Source organism: Tachypleus tridentatus, chromosome 8, assembly GCF_004210375.1.
Source record: "Tachypleus tridentatus isolate NWPU-2018 chromosome 8, ASM421037v1, whole genome shotgun sequence".
NCBI classification, from domain to species: Eukaryota; Metazoa; Arthropoda; class Merostomata; order Xiphosura; family Limulidae; genus Tachypleus; species Tachypleus tridentatus.
In genome coordinates this window covers 49124745-49146672 of record NC_134832.1, presented here as the reverse complement: position 1 = coordinate 49146672, position 21928 = coordinate 49124745, and the positions used below count along the sequence as shown (strand labels likewise).

Sequence of the window (21928 nt, the reverse complement as noted above, 5' to 3'; positions counted from 1 at the left end):
TTTCAGTCGTTGGGGCGTTACGGTCAATCCCACTACTCGTTGGTAAAATAGTAGCCCAAGAGTTGACGGTTGATGGTGATGACTAGCTGCCTTCCCTCTAGTCTTACACTGCTAAATTAGGGACGGCTAGCACAGATAGTCCTCGTGTATCTTTGCGCGAAATTCAAACCAATCGCTACAAAGAATAACGTGTAGTAAACACATTTCAATGAAGTGTATGCGCCAACAAACGACTGTATCAGATAGCAGTTTTCACGTTCGTCTAGGCTCCAGGTCTAGGGGTTGGTCTCTTCCTCGATAATAAATTAATCAATGAACACGATAAACACGGTTTTGTATGGAAGTAAAGTATGATTTGCTTTCTTTTAATAAAATATTATATTTTTAGTTTCATTTCCTAGATGGAGGCACTCAATAAAATCAGTTCAAAAATTCGCGTCTTTATTTTGTTCACAAATTTTTGGTGTACTCAAAAGAAAAGTTGTTGAACTGGCTTTATTAATGCTGTATAAAAGTAGTTATACAATGAACACGAACCGATTTAAAAAATGTATAAGTTAAACAGTTTTAAAATATATACTGACTTCGGTAGTTTTTAAGATATTGAGTTGAATGATTTAAGAAAGTTTGTGTTTTTATGTGTTTTCTTATAGCAAAGTCACATCGGGCTCTCTCCTGTGTCCACCGAAGAGAATCGAGCCTCTGATTTTAGCGCTATAAATTCGAAAATTTACCGCTGTCCCTGCGAGGGACTTAAGACAGTTATTAAGCTCAATAGTTTTAAGATACTTACTATATTAAAAAATATATATCGAATAAAGTCGATAACGACATTGGGTTAATCTGCTTTGAAAAGGGTTTAACGTCGAGTAACTTTATGGAGGGGGTTATGATCAATGCTTGGCATAGTCTGATGGTTAGGACGCTCAGTCCGTATCTGCGTGTCGCGGGGTCGAATTCCGTCAACGCATATGGTCGCTTTTCTAACCGTGAGGGCGTTATAAAGTCACGGTACATTCCACTATTTGTTGCTAAAAAGATTAGCCCAAGATTTGGCAGTGGGTGGTGATGACTAACTAGCTATTTTCCCTCTAGCCATATTACAGCAGCTAGCGGTGTAGTTTTACGGGAAATTCTAAACAAAACAAAAACTTTAGGTTTGTTTGTTTTGAATTTCACGCAAAACTATACGAGGGCTATCTGCGTTAGCCGTCCCTAATTTAGCAGTGTAAGACTGGAGGGAAGGCAGCTATTCATCACCACCCACAGCCAACTCTAGGGCTACTCTTTTACCAACGAATAGTGGGATTGACCGACACATTATAACGCCCCCCACGGTTGAAAGGGCGAGTATGTTGGGTGCGACTTTAACACATTTGGCCATGCTAGGCCCAAACTTTAGGCATTGTGCGAATAATTGATGAAACTAAACTTCCATCCCAGATAAGCAAATCTAACAATGAAGTTGAAAAACAAATAACAGAACCTTGTCACTAGAAATTGTCTTAGCTCTAAAAACAAAACCTCAACAACTACAAACTTTAGGTCTAGAACAAAACATTAACCTGTATCAAAGTACTTTCGATCATTTGGACGTGAGACAAAAATTAATCGAACTTGGAAAGATCGCGAGATTAGCGCGTGGATGTGTGATGTCATTTTGTGCTATTTTCTTAAGGAACTGAGTAAACGCTCTTTACAAAATAAACAGTCGTCTAGAGCCCTTTGTTTCTCGACTTATTACGGATAAGACTGTAACTCGTAAGTCATGCATCACACACAAACACACACAAGCTACGTTTTTTTTCCCATTACCCGAAGGTGTGAACTTCTAACCAATCTTCGTACAATAACATGCATTTCAAATCACGGTTTCTATTATTTCGTCAGTTCCGCCGGAAATCATTGGGCCCGAGAGCAGTACTGACGTGCTCGTGAGGGAAGGAGTCAGCGTAACCCTGACGTGTCGAACCAAAGGTTATCCCACACCGACGATATCTTGGAGACGAGAAGACGAGCAACCCGTATCAGCAGGAAACTGGAAGACAAACATGATGATTCGTGGTGAGAATATAAAATTAAAAAGGCATTAGCTTGGCAAGCCCATATCAGAATTTTAAAAAAATTGCATATATTTTGTCTTTTAAATGCCTTCCATTGAATTATTAAAGAGAGATTAGCACTGCCATTTGCAGCTGTTAGTTACTGAATATGATAATTCTCATAATTTCAGTGTTGATGATAGCCCTAAAAGACTTAAATGAGACTCGAGGAAACAACGTGATACTCACGTGCACGCCAATCTGCATTCTGCATCGTTACTGATTTCCGCGTCTCATAAAACAGTATTTTAAAATCTAAACCTTTCATCTCTTGTGTCATCAATTCTTAACACGTAGTAACTCGAGACCACCCTCATTAAATTAAATGTCTCTTCCCTAAAAGTACAGGGTAATGTAGAAAACTTGGGTTTTGACAAAGAGACGCTGATCATAAGAACAAACGGGATCAAAATATTTGGTGAATAAAAGTTAAAGATATCCATAAAAACCCAATTTGTCGAAACCTGCAGGGTTTACATTGTTATTGTTTAACTTTGATTCTCCCTTAAAACGCACATTCGTAACAAAATAATAATATTATTTTCCAGGTTGGTAGAATTATTTGAACAAAGATGTATTTTATTTAAGTCAAGATACGTTACTCTAACAAGAGATTCAAACTTTCGTATTTATAGGAAAGTCTATCACTGGAGAAACCCTAAACATCACTAAAGTAAGTAGGCTTCATATGGGTGCTTATTTGTGCATCGCATCAAATGGTGTTCCTCCATCGGTCAGTCGAAGAATTGTGCTACAAGTAAACTGTAAGTGGACCAAAATATGACATTGTAAGTTTAGTGTTTTAAAAGTATCGAATATCAGCACGTGCCATGTGAAAAGTGTACGGTAACTGGAAGTATTTGTTATAGATAAACTGTAAGATATAGAATCGTGTAGAATATTAAGGGTAACTGTCAGTTCTTGTCCTGTATAAACAGAAAGTTATAGAATCGTGTAGAATGTTAATGGTACCTGTCAGTTCTTGTCCTGTATAAACTGAAAGACAGAGAATCGTGTAGAATATTAATGGTGCCTGTCAGTTCTTGTCCTGTATAAACTGAAAGATATAGAATCGTGTAGAATATTAATGGTACCTGTCAGTTTTTGTCCTGTATAAACTGAAAGATATAGAATCGTGTAGAATGTTAATGGTACCTGTCAGTTCTTGTCCTGTATAAACTGAAAGATATAGAATCGTGTAGAATATTAATGGTACCTGTCAGTTCTTGTACTGTATAAACTGAAAGATATAGAATCGCGTAGAATGTTAATGGTACCTGACAGTTCTTGTCCTGTATAAACTGAAAGATATAGAATCGTGTAGAATATTAATGGTACCTGTCAGTTCTTGTCCTGTATAAACTGAAAGATATAGAATCATGTAGAATATTAATGGTGCCTGTCAGTTCTTGTCCTGTATAAACTGAAAGATAAAGAATCGTGTAGAATATTAATGGTGCCTGTCAGTTCTTGTCCTATATAAACTGAAAGATATAGAATCGTGTAGAATATTAATGGTGCCTGTCAGTTCTTGTCCTGTATAAACTGAAAGATATAGAATCTTGTAGAATATTAATAATGCCTGTCAGTTCTTGTCCTATATAAACTGAAAGATATAGAATCGTGTAGAATATTAATGGTACCTGTCAGTTCTTGTCCTGTATAAATTGTAAGATATAGAATCGTGCAGAATGTTAATGGTGCCTGTCAGTTCTTGTCCTGTATGAACTGAAAGATATAGAATCGTATAGAATATTAATGGTGCCTGTTAGTTCTTCTCCTGTATAAACTGAAATATATAGAATCGTGTAGAATATTAATGGTGCCTGTCAGTTCTTGTCCTGTATAAACTGAAAGATATAGAATCATAGAGAATATTAATGGTGTTTGTCAGTTTTTGTCCTGTATAAACTGAAAAATATAGAATCGTGTAGAATGTTAATGGTACCTGTCAGTTCTTGTCCTGTATAAACTGAAAGATATAGAATCATAGAGAATATTAATGGTGCCTGTCAGTTTTTGTCCTGTATAAACTGAAAGATATAGAATCGTGTAGAATGTTAATGGTACCTGTCAGTTCTTGTCCTCTATAAACTGAAAGATATAGAATCGTGTAGAATATTAATGGTGCCTGTCAGTTCTTGTACTGTATAAACTGAAAGATATAGAATCGTGTAGAATATTAATGGTGCCTGTCAGTTCTTGTCCTGTATAAACTGAAAGATATAGAATCGTGTAGAATGTTAATGGTACCTGTCAGTTCTTGTCCTATATAAACTGAAAGATATAGAATCGTGTAGAATGTTAATGGTACCTGTCAGTTCTTGTTCTGTATAAACTATAAGATATAGAATCGTGTAGAATGTTAATGGTACCTGTCAGTTCTTGTCTTGTATACACTGAAAGATATAGAATAGTGTAAAAGATTAATGGTACCTGTCAGTTCTTGTCCTGTATAAACTGAAAGATATAGAATCGTGTAGAATGTTAATGGTACCTGTCAGTTCTTGTCTTGTATACACTGAAAGATATAGAATAGTGTAGAAGATTAATGGTACCTGTCAGTTCTTGTCCTGTATAAACTGAAAGATACAGAATCGTGTAGAATATTAATGGTGCCTGTCAGTTCTTCTCCTGTATAAACTGAAAGATATAGAATCGTGTAGAATATTAATGGTGCCTGTCAGTTCTTCTCCTGTATAAACTGAAAGATATAGAATCGTGTAGAATATTAATGGTGCCTGTCAGTTCTTGTACTGTATAAACTGAAAGATATAGAATCGTGTAGAATATTAATGGTGCCTGTCAGTTCTTGCCCTGTATAAATTGTAAGATATAGAATCGTGTAGAATATTAATGGTGCCTGTCAGTTCTTGTTTTATATAAACTGAAAGATATAGAATCGTGTAGAATGTTAATGGTGCCTGTCAGTTCTTGTCCTGTATAAACTATAAGATATAGAATAGTGTAGAATATTAATGGTGCCTGTCAGTTCTTGTCCTGTATAAACTATAAGATATAGAATATTGTAGAATATTAATGGTACCTGTGAGTTCTTGTTCTGTATAAACTATAAGATATAGAATAGTGTAGAATGTTAATGGTACCTGTCAGTTCTTGTCCTGTATAAACTATAAGATATAGAATAGTGTAGAATGTTAATGGTACCTGTCAGTTCTTGTCCTGTATACACTATAAGATATAGAATAGTGTAGAATGTTAATGGTACCTGTCAGTTCTTGTCCTGTATAAACTGAAAGATATAGAATAGTGTAGAATATTAATGGTACCTGTCAGTTCTTGTCCTGTATACACTGTAAGATATAGAATAGTGTAGAATGTTAATGGTACCTGTCAGTTCTTGTCCTGTATACACTATAAGATATAGAATAGTGTAGAATGTTAATGGTACCTGTCAGTTCTTGTCCTGTATACACTATAAGATATAGAATAGTGTAGAATATTAATGGTACCTGTCAGTTCTTGTCCTGTATAAACTATAAGATATAGAATAGTGTAGAATATTAATGGTACCTGTCAGTTCTTGTCCTGTATACACTATAAGATATAGAATAGTGTAGAATATTAATGGTACCTGTCAGTTCTTGTTCTGTATAAACTATAAGATATAGAATAGTGTAGAATATTAATGGTACCTGTCAGTTTTTGTTCTGTATAAACTATAAGATATAGAATAGTGTAGAATTTTAATGGTACCTGTCAGTTCTTGTCCTGTATAAACTATAAGATATAGAATAGTGTAGAATGTTAATGGTACCTGTCAGTTCTTGTCCTGTATACACTATAAGATATAGAATAGTGTAGAATGTTAATGGTACCTGTCAGTTCTTGTCCTGTATAAACTGAAAGATATAGAATAGTGTAGAATATTAATGGTACCTGTCAGTTATTGTCCTGTATACACTGTAAGATATAGAATAGTGTAGTATGTTAATGGTGCCTGTCAGTTCTTGTCCTGTATACACTATAAGATATAGAATAGTGTAGAATATTAATGGTACCTGTCAGTTCTTGTTCTGTATAAACTATAAGATATAGAATAGTGTAGAATATTAATGGTACCTGTCAGTTCTTGTTCTGTATAAACTATAAGATATAGAATAGTGTAGAGTGTTAATGGTACCTGTCAGTTCTTGTCCTGTATAAACTATAAGATATAGAATAGTGTAGAATATTAATGGTACCTGTCAGTTCTTGTCCTGTATACACTATAAGATATAGAATAGTGTAGAATATTAATGGTACCTGTCAGTTCTTGTCTTGTATACACTGAAAGATATAGAATAGTGTAGAATATTAATGGTACCTGTCAGTTCTTGTTCTGTATAAACTATAAGATATAGAATAGTGTAGAATATTAATGGTACCTGTCAGTTCTTGTTCTTTTTAAACTATGAGATATAGAATAGTGTAGAATGTTAATGGTACCTGTCAGTTCTTGTCTTGTATACACTGAAAGATATAAAATCGTGTAGGAGGTTAATGGTACCTGTCAGTTCTTGTTCTGTATAAACTATAAGATATAGAATCGTGTAGAATGTTAATGGTACCTGTCAGTTCTTGTTCTGTATAAACTATAAGATATAGAATCGTGTAGAATGTTAATGGTACCTGTCAGTTCTTGTTCTGTATAAACTATAAGATATAGAATAGTGTAGAATGTTAATGGTACCTGTCAGTTCTTGTTCTGTATAAACTATAAGATATAGAATCGAGTAGAATGTTAATGGTACTTATCAGTTCTTGTTCTGTATAAACTGAAAGATATAGAATCGGGTAGAATATTAATGGTGCCTGTCAGTTCTTGTCCTGTATAAATTATAAGATATAGAATAGTGTAGAAGATTAATGGTGCCTGTCAGTTCTTGTCCTGTATACACTGAAAGATATAGAATCGTGTAGAATGTTAATGGTACCTGTCAGTTCTTGTCCTGTATACACTGAAAGATATAGAATCGTGTAGAATGTTAATGGTACCTGTCAGTTCTTGTTCTGTATAAACTGAAAGATATAGAATAGTGTAGAAGATTAATGGTGCCTGTCAGTTCTTGTCCTGTATACACTGAAAGATATAGAATCGTGTAGAATATTAATGGTACCTGTCAGTTCTTGTCTTGTATACACTATAAGATATAGAATAGTGTAGAAGATTAATGGTACCTGTCAGTTCTTGTCTTGTATAAACTATAAGATATAGAATAGTGTAGAAGATTAATGGTACCTGTCAGTTCTTGTCTTGTATACACTATAAGATATAGAATAGTGTAGAAGATTAATGGTACCTGTCAGTTCTTGTCTTGTATAAACTATAAGATATAGAATAGTGTAGAATGTTAATGGTACCTGTCAGTTCTTGTCCTGTATAAACTATAAGATATAGAATAGTGTAGAATGTTAATGGTACCTGTCAGTTCTTGTCCTGTATACACTATAAGATATAGAATAGTGTAGAATGTTAATGGTACCTGTCAGTTCTTGTCCTGTATACACTGTAAGATATAGAATAGTGTAGAATGTTAATGGTACCTGTCAGTTCTTGTCCTGTATACACTATAAGATATAGAATAGTGTAGAATGTTAATGGTACCTGTCAGTTCTTGTCCTGTATACACTATAAGATATAGAATAGTGTAGAATATTAATGGTACCTGTCAGTTCTTGTCCTGTATAAACTATAAGATATAGAATAGTGTAGAATATTAATGGTACCTGTCAGTTCTTGTCCTGTATACACTATAAGATATAGAATAGTGTAGAATATTAATGGTACCTGTCAGTTCTTGTTCTGTATAAACTATAAGATATAGAATAGTGTAGAATATTAATGGTACCTGTCAGTTCTTGTTCTGTATAAACTATAAGATATAGAATAGTGTAGAATTTTAATGGTACCTGTCAGTTCTTGTCCTGTATAAACTATAAGATATAGAATAGTGTAGAATGTTAATGGTACCTGTCAGTTCTTGTCCTGTATACACTATAAGATATAGAATAGTGTAGAATGTTAATGGTACCTGTCAGTTCTTGTTTTGTATAAACTGAAAGATATAGAATAGTGTAGAATATTAATGGTACCTGTCAGTTCTTGTCCTGTATACACTGTAAGATATAGAATAGTGTAGAATGTTAATGGTACCTGTCAGTTCTTGTCCTGTATACACTATAAGATATAGAATAGTGTAGAATGTTAATGGTACCTGTCAGTTCTTGTCCTGTATACACTATAAGATATAGAATAGTGTAGAATATTAATGGTACCTGTCAGTTCTTGTCCTGTATAAACTATAAGATATAGAATAGTGTAGAATGTTAATGGTGCCTGTCAGTTCTTGTCCTGTATACACTATAAGATATAGAATAGTGTAGAATATTAATGGTACCTGTCAGTTCTTGTTCTGTATAAACTATAAGATATAGAATAGTGTAGAATATTAATGGTACCTGTCAGTTCTTGTTCTGTATAAACTATAAGATATAGAATAGTGTAGAGTGTTAATTGTACCTGTCAGTTCTTGTCCTGTATAAACTATAAGATATAGAATAGTGTAGAATATTAATGGTACCTGTCAGTTCTTGTCCTGTATACACTATAAGATATAGAATAGTGTAGAATATTAATGGTACCTGTCAGTTCTTGTCTTGTATACACTGAAAGATATAGAATAGTGTAGAATATTAATGGTACCTGTCAGTTCTTGTCCTGTATAAACTATAAGATATAGAATAGTGTAGAATGTTAATGGTACCTGTCAGTTCTTGTCCTGTATACACTATAAGATATAGAATAGTGTAGAATGTTAATGGTACCTGTCAGTTCTTGTCCTGTATAAACTGAAAGATATAGAATAGTGTAGAATATTAATGGTACCTGTCAGTTCTTGTTCTGTATAAACTATGAGATATAGAATAGTGTAGAATGTTAATGGTACCTGTCAGTTCTTGTTCTGTATGAACTATAAGATATAGAATAGTGTAGAATGTTAATGGTACCTGTCAGTTCTTGTCCTGTATGAACTATAAGATATAGAATAGTGTAGAATATTAATGGTACCTGTCAGTTCTTGTCCCGTATAAACTATAAGATATAGAATAGTGTAGAATATTAATGGTACCTGTCAGTTCTTGTCCTGTATAAATTGTAAGATATAGAATCGTGTAGAATGTTAATGGTACCTGTCAGTTCTTGTCCTGTATAAACTATAAGATATAGAATAGTGTAGAATATTAATGGTACCTGTCAGTTCTTGTCCTGTATAAACTATAAGATATAGAATAGTGTAGAATATTAATGGTACCTGTCAGTTCTTGTCCTGTATAAACTATAAGATATAGAATAGTGTAGAATGTTAATGGTACCTGTCAGTTCTTGTCCTGTATAAACTATAAGATATAGAATAGTGTAGAATATTAATGGTACCTGTCAGTTCTTGTTCTTTTTAAACTATGAGATATAGAATAGTGTAGAATGTTAATGGTACCTGTCAGTTCTTGTCTTGTATACACTGAAAGATATAGAATCGTGTAGGAGGTTAATGGTACCTGTCAGTTCTTGTTCTGTATAAACTATAAGATATAGAATCGTGTAGAATGTTAATGGTACCTGTCAGTTCTTGTTCTGTATAAACTATAAGATATAGAATCGTGTAGAATGTTAATGGTACCTGTCAGTTCTTGTTCTGTATAAACTATAAGATATAGAATAGTGTAGAATATTAATGGTACCTGTCAGTTCTTGTCCTGTATACACTATAAGATATAGAATAGTGTAGAATATTAATGGTACCTGTCAGTTCTTGTTCTGTATAAACTATAAGATATAGAATCGTGTAGAATATTAATGGTACCTGTCAGTTCTTGTTCTGTATAAACTATAAGATATAGAATAGTGTAGAATTTTAATGGTACCTGTCAGTTCTTGTCCTGTATAAACTATAAGATATAGAATAGTGTAGAATGTTAATGGTACCTGTCAGTTCTTGTCCTGTATACACTATAAGATATAGAATAGTGTAGAATGTTAATGGTACCTGTCAGTTCTTGTCCTGTATAAACTGAAAGATATAGAATAGTGTAGAATATTAATGGTACCTGTCAGTTCTTGTCCTGTATACACTATAAGATATAGAATAGTGTAGAATGTTAATGGTACCTGTCAGTTCTTGTTTTGTATAAACTGAAAGATATAGAATAGTGTAGAATATTAATGGTACCTGTCAGTTCTTGTCCTGTATACACTGTAAGATATAGAATAGTGTAGAATGTTAATGGTACCTGTCAGTTCTTGTCCTGTATACACTATAAGATATAGAATAGTGTAGAATGTTAATGGTACCTGTCAGTTCTTGTCCTGTATACACTATAAGATATAGAATAGTGTAGAATATTAATGGTACCTGTCAGTTCTTGTCCTGTATAAACTGAAAGATATAGAATCGGGTAGAATATTAATGGTGCCTGTCAGTTCTTGTCCTGTATAAATTATAAGATATAGAATAGTGTAGAAGATTAATGGTGCCTGTCAGTTCTTGTCCTGTATACACTGAAAGATATAGAATCGTGTAGAATGTTAATGGTACCTGTCAGTTCTTGTCCTGTATACACTGAAAGATATAGAATCGTGTAGAATGTTAATGGTACCTGTCAGTTCTTGTTCTGTATAAACTGAAAGATATAGAATAGTGTAGAAGATTAATGGTGCCTGTCAGTTCTTGTCCTGTATACACTGAAAGATATAGAATCGTGTATAATATTAATGGTACCTGTCAGTTCTTGTCTTGTATACACTATAAGATATAGAATAGTGTAGAAGATTAATGGTACCTGTCAGTTCTTGTCTTGTATAAACTATAAGATATAGAATAGTGTAGAAGATTAATGGTACCTGTCAGTTCTTGTCTTGTATACACTATAAGATATAGAATAGTGTAGAAGATTAATGGTACCTGTCAGTTCTTGTCTTGTATAAACTATAAGATATAGAATAGTGTAGAATGTTAATGGTACCTGTCAGTTCTTGTCCTGTATAAACTATAAGATATAGAATAGTGTAGAATGTTAATGGTACCTGTCAGTTCTTGTCCTGTATACACTATAAGATATAGAATAGTGTAGAATGTTAATGGTACCTGTCAGTTCTTGTCCTGTATACACTGTAAGATATAGAATAGTGTAGAATGTTAATGGTACCTGTCAGTTCTTGTCCTGTATACACTATAAGATATAGAATAGTGTAGAATGTTAATGGTACCTGTCAGTTCTTGTCCTGTATACACTATAAGATATAGAATAGTGTAGAATATTAATGGTACCTGTCAGTTCTTGTCCTGTATAAACTATAAGATATAGAATAGTGTAGAATATTAATGGTACCTGTCAGTTCTTGTCCTGTATACACTATAAGATATAGAATAGTGTAGAATATTAATGGTACCTGTCAGTTCTTGTTCTGTATAAACTATAAGATATAGAATAGTGTAGAATATTAATGGTACCTGTCAGTTCTTGTTCTGTATAAACTATAAGATATAGAATAGTGTAGAATTTTAATGGTACCTGTCAGTTCTTGTCCTGTATAAACTATAAGATATAGAATAGTGTAGAATGTTAATGGTACCTGTCAGTTCTTGTCCTGTATACACTATAAGATATAGAATAGTGTAGAATGTTAATGGTACCTGTCAGTTCTTGTTTTGTATAAACTGAAAGATATAGAATAGTGTAGAATATTAATGGTACCTGTCAGTTCTTGTCCTGTATACACTGTAAGATATAGAATAGTGTAGAATGTTAATGGTACCTGTCAGTTCTTGTCCTGTATACACTATAAGATATAGAATAGTGTAGAATGTTAATGGTACCTGTCAGTTCTTGTCCTGTATACACTATAAGATATAGAATAGTGTAGAATATTAATGGTACCTGTCAGTTCTTGTCCTGTATAAACTATAAGATATAGAATAGTGTAGAATGTTAATGGTGCCTGTCAGTTCTTGTCCTGTATACACTATAAGATATAGAATAGTGTAGAATATTAATGGTACCTGTCAGTTCTTGTTCTGTATAAACTATAAGATATAGAATAGTGTAGAATATTAATGGTACCTGTCAGTTCTTGTTCTGTATAAACTATAAGATATAGAATAGTGTAGAGTGTTAATTGTACCTGTCAGTTCTTGTCCTGTATAAACTATAAGATATAGAATAGTGTAGAATATTAATGGTACCTGTCAGTTCTTGTCCTGTATACACTATAAGATATAGAATAGTGTAGAATATTAATGGTACCTGTCAGTTCTTGTCTTGTATACACTGAAAGATATAGAATAGTGTAGAATATTAATGGTACCTGTCAGTTCTTGTCCTGTATAAACTATAAGATATAGAATAGTGTAGAATGTTAATGGTACCTGTCAGTTCTTGTCCTGTATACACTATAAGATATAGAATAGTGTAGAATGTTAATGGTACCTGTCAGTTCTTGTCCTGTATAAACTGAAAGATATAGAATAGTGTAGAATATTAATGGTACCTGTCAGTTCTTGTTCTGTATAAACTATGAGATATAGAATAGTGTAGAATGTTAATGGTACCTGTCAGTTCTTGTTCTGTATGAACTATAAGATATAGAATAGTGTAGAATGTTAATGGTACCTGTCAGTTCTTGTCCTGTATGAACTATAAGATATAGAATAGTGTAGAATATTAATGGTACCTGTCAGTTCTTGTCCTGTATAAACTATAAGATATAGAATAGTGTAGAATATTAATGGTACCTGTCAGTTCTTGTCCTGTATAAATTGTAAGATATAGAATCGTGTAGAATGTTAATGGTACCTGTCAGTTCTTGTCCTGTATAAACTATAAGATATAGAATAGTGTAGAATATTAATGGTACCTGTCAGTTCTTGTCCTGTATAAACTATAAGATATAGAATAGTGTAGAATATTAATGGTACCTGTCAGTTCTTGTCCTGTATAAACTATAAGATATAGAATAGTGTAGAATGTTAATGGTACCTGTCAGTTCTTGTCCTGTATAAACTATAAGATATAGAATAGTGTAGAATATTAATGGTACCTGTCAGTTCTTGTTCTTTTTAAACTATGAGATATAGAATAGTGTAGAATGTTAATGGTACCTGTCAGTTCTTGTCTTGTATACACTGAAAGATATAGAATCGTGTAGGAGGTTAATGGTACCTGTCAGTTCTTGTTCTGTATAAACTATAAGATATAGAATAGTGTAGAATGTTAATGGTACCTGTCAGTTCTTGTTCTGTATAAACTATAAGATATAGAATCGTGTAGAATGTTAATGGTACCTGTCAGTTCTTGTTCTGTATAAACTATAAGATATAGAATAGTGTAGAATATTAATGGTACCTGTCAGTTCTTGTCCTGTATACACTATAAGATATAGAATAGTGTAGAATATTAATGGTACCTGTCAGTTCTTGTTCTGTATAAACTATAAGATATAGAATAGTGTAGAATATTAATGGTACCTGTCAGTTCTTGTTCTGTATAAACTATAAGATATAGAATAGTGTAGAATTTTAATGGTACCTGTCAGTTCTTGTCCTGTATAAACTATAAGATATAGAATAGTGTAGAATGTTAATGGTACCTGTCAGTTCTTGTCCTGTATACACTATAAGATATAGAATAGTGTAGAATGTTAATGGTACCTGTCAGTTCTTGTCCTGTATAAACTGAAAGATATAGAATAGTGTAGAATATTAATGGTACCTGTCAGTTCTTGTCCTGTATACACTGTAAGATATAGAATAGTGTAGAATGTTAATGGTACCTGTCAGTTCTTGTCCTGTATACACTATAAGATATAGAATAGTGTAGAATGTTAATGGTACCTGTCAGTTCTTGTCCTGTATACACTATAAGATATAGAATAGTGTAGAATATTAATGGTACCTGTCAGTTCTTGTCCTGTATAAACTATAAGATATAGAATAGTGTAGAATGTTAATGGTACCTGTCAGTTCTTGTCCTGTATACACTATAAGATATAGAATAGTGTAGAATATTAATGGTACCTGTCAGTTCTTGTTCTGTATAAACTATAAGATATAGAATAGTGTAGAATATTAATGGTACCTGTCAGTTCTTGTTCTGTATAAACTATAAGATATAGAATAGTGTAGAGTGTTAATGGTACCTGTCAGTTCTTGTCCTGTATAAACTATAAGATATAGAATAGTGTAGAATATTAATGGTACCTGTCAGTTCTTGTCCTGTATACACTATAAGATATAGAATAGTGTAGAATATTAATGGTACCTGTCAGTTCTTGTCTTGTATACACTGAAAGATATAGAATAGTGTAGAATATTAATGGTACCTGTCAGTTCTTGTCCTGTATAAACTATAAGATATAGAATAGTGTAGAATGTTAATGGTACCTGTCAGTTCTTGTCCTGTATACACTATAAGATATAGAATAGTGTAGAATGTTAATGGTACCTGTCAGTTCTTGTCCTGTATAAACTGAAAGATATAGAATAGTGTAGAATATTAATGGTACCTGTCAGTTCTTGTTCTGTATAAACTATGAGATATAGAATAGTGTAGAATATTAATGGTACCTGTCAGTTCTTGTCCTGTATGAACTATAAGATATAGAATAATGTAGAATGTTAATGGTACCTGTCAGTTCTTGTCCTGTATAAACTATAAGATATAGAATAGTGTAGAATATTAATGGTACCTGTCAGTTCTTGTCCTGTATAAACTATAAGATATAGAATAGTGTAGAATATTAATGGTACCTGTCAGTTCTTGTCCTGTATAAACTATAAGATATAGAATAGTGTAGAATGTTAATGGTACCTGTCAGTTCTTGTCCTGTATAAACTATAAGATATAGAATAGTGTAGAATATTAATGGTACCTGTCAGTTCTTGTCCTGTATAAACTATAAGATATAGAATAGTGTAGAATATTAATGGTACCTGTCAGTTCTTGTCCTGTATAAACTATAAGATATAGAATAGTGTAGAATGTTAATGGTACCTGTCAGTTCTTGTCCTGTATAAACTATAAGATATAGAATAGTGTAGAATATTAATGGTACCTGTCAGTTCTTGTCCTGTATAAACTGAAAGATATAGAATAGTGTAGAATGTTAATGGTACCTGTCAGTTCTTGTTCTGTATAAACTATAAGATATAGAATAGTGTAGAATATTAATGGTACCTGTCAGTTCTTGTTCTGTATAAACTATAAGATATAGAATAGTGTAGAGTGTTAATTGTACCTGTCAGTTCTTGTCCTGTATAAACTATAAGATATAGAATAGTGTAGAATATTAATGGTACCTGTCAGTTCTTGTCCTGTATACACTATAAGATATAGAATAGTGTAGAATATTAATGGTACCTGTCAGTTCTTGTCTTGTATACACTGAAAGATATAGAATAGTGTAGAATATTAATGGTACCTGTCAGTTCTTGTCCTGTATAAACTATAAGATATAGAATAGTGTAGAATGTTAATGGTACCTGTCAGTTCTTGTCCTGTATACACTATAAGATATAGAATAGTGTAGAATGTTAATGGTACCTGTCAGTTCTTGTCCTGTATAAACTGAAAGATATAGAATAGTGTAGAATATTAATGGTACCTGTCAGTTCTTGTTCTGTATAAACTATGAGATATAGAATAGTGTAGAATGTTAATGGTACCTGTCAGTTCTTGTTCTGTATGAACTATAAGATATAGAATAGTGTAGAATGTTAATGGTACCTGTCAGTTCTTGTCCTGTATGAACTATAAGATATAGAATAGTGTAGAATATTAATGGTACCTGTCAGTTCTTGTCCCGTATAAACTATAAGATATAGAATAGTGTAGAATATTAATGGTACCTGTCAGTTCTTGTCCTGTATAAATTGTAAGATATAGAATCGTGTAGAATGTTAATGGTACCTGTCAGTTCTTGTCCTGTATAAACTATAAGATATAGAATAGTGTAGAATATTAATGGTACCTGTCAGTTCTTGTCCTGTATAAACTATAAGATATAGAATAGTGTAGAATATTAATGGTACCTGTCAGTTCTTGTCCTGTATAAACTATAAGATATAGAATAGTGTAGAATGTTAATGGTACCTGTCAGTTCTTGTCCTGTATAAACTATAAGATATAGAATAGTGTAGAATATTAATGGTACCTGTCAGTTCTTGTCCTGTATAAACTGAAAGATATAGAATAGTGTAGAATGTTAATGGTACCTGTCAGTTCTTGTACTGTATAAACTATAAGATATAGAATAGTGTAGAATATTAATGGTACCTGTCAGTTCTTGTCCTGTATACACTCCTCATCTAGTTCCACCAATGATCTGGATCCCACACCAACTGGTTGGATCCTTAGTTTGGAGCAACGTCACTTTGGAATGTCATACTGAAGCCTTCCCTATGTCCATCAACTACTGGACCAAGGAAGAAGGTGAAATGATCGTATCTGACCAGAAGTACGTGACAGAGACGCACGAGGAGACCTATAAAGTCCATATGCAGCTGGTCATCTTATTTGTGACCCCAGACGACTATGGAAGTTACCGATGTTTTGCTAAAACTCTCTAGGGTCAACAGAAGGGTCAATTAGGCTTTACGGTATGATTTTATTAACCTCCAAAGTACTAGTAAATGTTTTGACGAACCCTTTATCTCCTCTCAATAGGTTAGACAAGTTATCTGTTCATTCATATTACACTGCACAACAATTTTTTGAAAAGTTTTTGCTGATTGTAACAGGTACCTGGTGGGTATGCACAAATATAGTTTTGGTTTTGCTTCATCACGTAAGAATTCTGAGAAATAGACAGTTAACTGTTTAACGTATTTAATTACGTGTATGTTTCTGATACGCTATTAAGTTCAACATAATTAAAAGTGTTTTGCTCCTGATTTCCGTTTGTATTCAATGTCCAGTGCATCACGTTACATTGTCCAACAGTAGTCAACAAGCATTGACGGATTCCAGTTGCTCTGATATCGTTTTTCCATTGCAGCAAAACTGAAGATTTCGATGAAACGGTACGTGATGGGCAAATATGGATGTAATTTTCGTGATCAACAGCCAAAATTCTATAAGGAACACCCAACAGTGTTCAAGAAGCAAAAACTTTGTTGTGCAGTGTTATCAAGCTACTCTGGTCAATTTTACTTTTCAGTTACATAAACTGACTGGTCCTGTTGATTTTCTCTCTTCACTAGTTATCTGACCAGTGTGAGTGGTGTTCTGTCAGATACGACAGTATGCTTGCTTTTTTGTTTGCTTGTTTTTAATTTCGCTCAAAGCTACACGAGGGCTATCTGCACTAGCCGTCCCTAATTTAGCAGTGTAGGACTAGAGGGAAGGCAGCTAGACATCACCACCCACCGCCATCTCTTGGACTACTCTTTTACCAACGAATAGTTGGAATGACCGTCACATTATAAAGCCCCCACACCTGAAAGGGCGAGTTTGTTCGGGTACGAGAGGGATTTGAACGTGCAACCCTCGTATTACGAGCCTTGTGCCCTAACTACCTGGCCATGCTGGGCCAAAACAGACTGATATAAATAGTTTTCCTCGTCAAGTAACAAACGTCTTAAGTCAGATTCATCCTGTTCGACATCTAGACGTAACTTAATGATTGCTTCACTCTTTTATGGAATTCAGATGGCCTAACCAAATCTTCCACTTGACACGAAACTATGATACTGATGACTGTAATAAACAGTCATATGTCGCAATCCCCCTTGTGGCAAGAATGGAAAGTACTGTTTGTTTTCCTTTGGTTCCATGTAGATAAACGTTTATCACCTGTTGAAGTTATTACTGATTTGGCTTCTAGTAGAAGAAGTACTGTCACAGACACCACGATCATCTCTATTCTTCTGGATAAGTTCAGAACACGTTACTCGCTTGAGACGTCACGTGCAACTCTTCTATTTGAAGAGCTTCAAATTTCATCGTCTTTTTTTTCTTCTTGGTAGTATTTTTGTACTAACGACAGCAACTTGCAATGGATCAGAATTAGAGAGCGAAGGATAAGAACTGTTAATGTTTGACAGAGTTTGCAATGTGTTAAGTATAACTTTGAATTATAAGCAACTTTACAGCTGGATGCTCAGAAATTAAATGTAAACCTTTTAATAAAAGTCCAGAAATACTTTATGTATTCATAGACCATCATCTTCTGGATGAGTCCATATTCATACACCTTTAAAATTTGTTTGTGTTTTCCTGTGGACCGAGCGTTATCCAGAGTGTCGAGCTATGGATCATAAGGTCCGTAGTTTGAGGCGTGATAAACTCACATAATAAACGTGACAGTCAGTACTGTTATATGATTGAAGTACCAGAAAGGTCCCTCTGATGATTGGTCAGTGGTTCGAAATTAAGAACGGTTATACCTAAACCTTCGGCCCGGCATGGCCAGGTGATTAAAGCACTCGACTCGTAATATGAAGGTCGCGGGTTCGAATCCCCGTCACACCAAACATAGTCGCCCTTTCAGCCGTGGGGACGTTATAATGTACGGTCAATCCAACTATTCATTGGTAAAAGAGTAGTCCAAGAGTTGGCGGTGGGTGGCGATGACTACTTGCCATCCCTATCGTCTTACACTGCTAAATTAGGGACGGCTAGTTTAGATAGTCCTCGAGTAGCTTTGTGCGAAATTGGAAACAAACCAAACCAAACCTAAGCCTTAGGAATCTCTGGCCTGGACATTCAGTCAGCATGCGCATAAGGTACCGTTCGGTTTCAATATCACAATTCCGTTTTTCTGTGTACTCACTGGGTGACGTCTGTTAATTTGAAACTCTCCTATTAATCAGTCTCATGACTATAATAAAAAGGAGAGTTTCCCATTAAAGTGTGTTGTAAGGACTTATGGATAATGTTGTTTTAAATTAATAAATCACAAACCAAGTTACTGCTACCAGTAGTAGTAGGGTAAACGAAGATTTATTTCTGAATTAATTTGTTCAAGATAATGTTAACCAGACTTCAGGTTATGGTCTTACAACATGACCAAGTTTTGTTAGATAACGTTAACCAGACTTCAAACTATGGTCTTACGACATGACCAAGTCGTGTTACATAACGTTAACCAGACTTCAGGTTATGGTCTTACAACATGACCAAGTTTTGTTAGATAACGTTAACCAGACTTCAAGCTATGGTCTTACAACATGACCAAGTTTTGTTAGATAACGTTAACCAGACTTCAAGCTATGGTCTTACGACATGACCAAGTCGTGTTACATAACGTTAACCAGACTTCAGGCTATGGTCTAACGACATGACCAAGTCGTGTTAGATGACGTTAACCAGACTTCAGGTTATGGTCTAACGACATGACCAAGTCGTGTTAGATAACGTTAACCAGACTTCAAGCTATGGTCTTACGACATGACCAAGTCGTGTTAGATAACGTTAACCAGACTTCAGGTTATGGTCTTACAACATGACCAAGTTTTGTTAGATAACGTTAACCAGACTTCAAACTATGGTCTTACGACATGACCAAGTCGTGTTACATAACGTTAACCAGACTTCAGGTTATGGTCTTACAACATGACCAAGTTTTGTTAGATAACGTTAACCAGACTTCAAGCTATGGTCTTACAACATGACCAAGTTTTGTTAGATAACGTTAACCAGACTTCAAGCTATGGTCTTACGACATGACCAAGTCGTGTTACATAACGTTAACCAGACTTCAGGCTATGGTCTAACGACATGACCAAGTCGTGTTAGATGACGTTAACCAGACTTCAGGTTATGGTCTAACGACATGACCAAGTCGTGTTAGATAACGTTAACCAGACTTCAAGCTATGGTCTTACGACATGACCAAGTCGTGTTACATAACGTTAACCAGACTTCAGGCTATGGTCTTACGACATGACCAAGTCGTGTTAGATAACGTTAACCAGACTTCAGGCTATGGTCTTACGACATGACCAAGTCGTGTTACATAACGTTAACCAGACTTCAGGCTATGGTCTAACGACATGACCAAGTCGTGTTACATAACGTTAACCAGACTTCAGGTTATGGTCTTACGACATGGCCAAGTCGTGTTAGATTTACGTTAACCAGACTTCAGGCTATGGTCTTACGACATGACCAAGTCGTGTTACATAACGTTAACCAGACTTCAGGCTATGGTCTAACGACATGACCAAGTCGTGTTAGATGACGTTAACCAGACTTCAGGCTATGGTCTAACGACATGACCAAGTCGTGTTACATAACGTTAACCAGACTTCAGGTTATGGTCTTACGACATGACCAAGTCGTGTTAGATAACGTTAAGCAGTATTTGGGTTATGATTCCACAACATGGTTAAGTTGTGCAGATAAGTTATGGTTGTTTAAACAATGATTAAAGTCATCGTTACATGTTGTTTTGTTCTGGTTGTTCAAACAAATTAAAAGCATATTTACGTATTGTTTAAACAATGATTAAAATCACAGTTACGAGTTTTGTTTTCGTTATTTAATTGTTAGCACATGTAGGTGTTTTAAACGGTGAATGTATAAAGATTTAATTATAGCTGTGAAACCTGATGTTTTCTTATTGATATAGAAGTCCACGAAGCATCTGATAAAGAAAAAAGTTTTTCGACTTTATTCCAAAACGTGAACGGTGAGTCGAAGATAATTTAATTAATGTGTTCTCTGCCTTCGCCTGTTACTCGTTAGAGGCTAGAGTCAGCTTCGTAGAAAAAGTATGGAAGATTATTATTTGTTATCTTCTTAGATGGTCACATGATGTCCTTCATGAATGACTTGTAACCCAAGATTCTCCAGTGTTGATTGATCGATAGCAAATAATGCACGACAAGTTTATCAGAGACAAATCCGTTCTAAACTGGTTTTTTTCTTTTGAAACTCTTCATATGTCGCGGTAGTGATTATATATATATATATGTATGTGACATTTTGAAATATGTAGCTTAAGATATGTCCGCTAAGAGACAAGAAATAAAATTAGTTTCATCTTCATATATCTAAACATTTACATACATGTCAAAAATTTTTAATCGCCTCATAGACGGCGCGCATCTACGCTGAAGAGAAACATTAATAATTTTCTAACTACCGAATTTTATTCATCCATTTCGTTTTAAGATTATTATATTTACTTACTACATAGTTTGATGAACAGATCGTTTGAGTGAATAGTGTTTTATATATATATTTCCTCACAAATAAAACTTCATAAATTTACATAAAGGGTTTAAGTGGTTCAGTTTTCACTTTATTTTTTGAATTTCGCGCAAGAACAACTTATTCAAATTTATCACAATCAATTTGATAATTGGTTTGTTTGTTTGTTTTTGAATTTCACACAAAGCTACACGAGGGCTATCAGCGCTAACCGTTTCTAATTTAGCAATGTAAGACTAGAGGGAAGGCAGCTAGTCTTCACCACCCACTGCCAACTCTAGGGCTACTCTTTTACCAACGAATAGTGGGATTGACTGTCAACTTATAACGCCCCCACGGCTGAAAAGACAAAAATGTTTGGTGGGGACTCGAATCCGCGACCCTCGGATTACGAGTGGAGTGCCTTAACCACCTGGCCATGCTGGGCATGATTTTTCTCATTTTATATTAGATGAGAAATTCGAGTTTACGCCAGTCTCTCTCATGATTCTCAATAACTTCGTGATCACAAATAAATTTACATTCTGTGAATGAAATCTCCCCTCTCAGGTGGCTTAGCCGTAAGCTAGAGTACTTTATAATGCTTAAATCTGGTGTTCGATCCCGGTACGACA

At 34.1% G+C, this 21928-nt stretch overlaps 1 pseudogene across 1 annotated transcript in view; it reads left to right on the top strand.

Annotated features, from left to right (window-relative positions):
* Positions 1-18124, top strand: part of LOC143223903 (lachesin-like) — a 41659-nt pseudogene extending 23535 nt beyond the window's left edge. The window contains exons 4-7 of the transcript XR_013013179.1: positions 1891-2064; positions 2738-2866; positions 16470-16756; positions 17937-18124. The product of XR_013013179.1 is annotated as a lachesin-like (transcript). The remainder of the gene's footprint in view (positions 1-1890; positions 2065-2737; positions 2867-16469; positions 16757-17936) is intronic.
* Positions 18125-21928: the final 3804 nt, after the last annotated feature.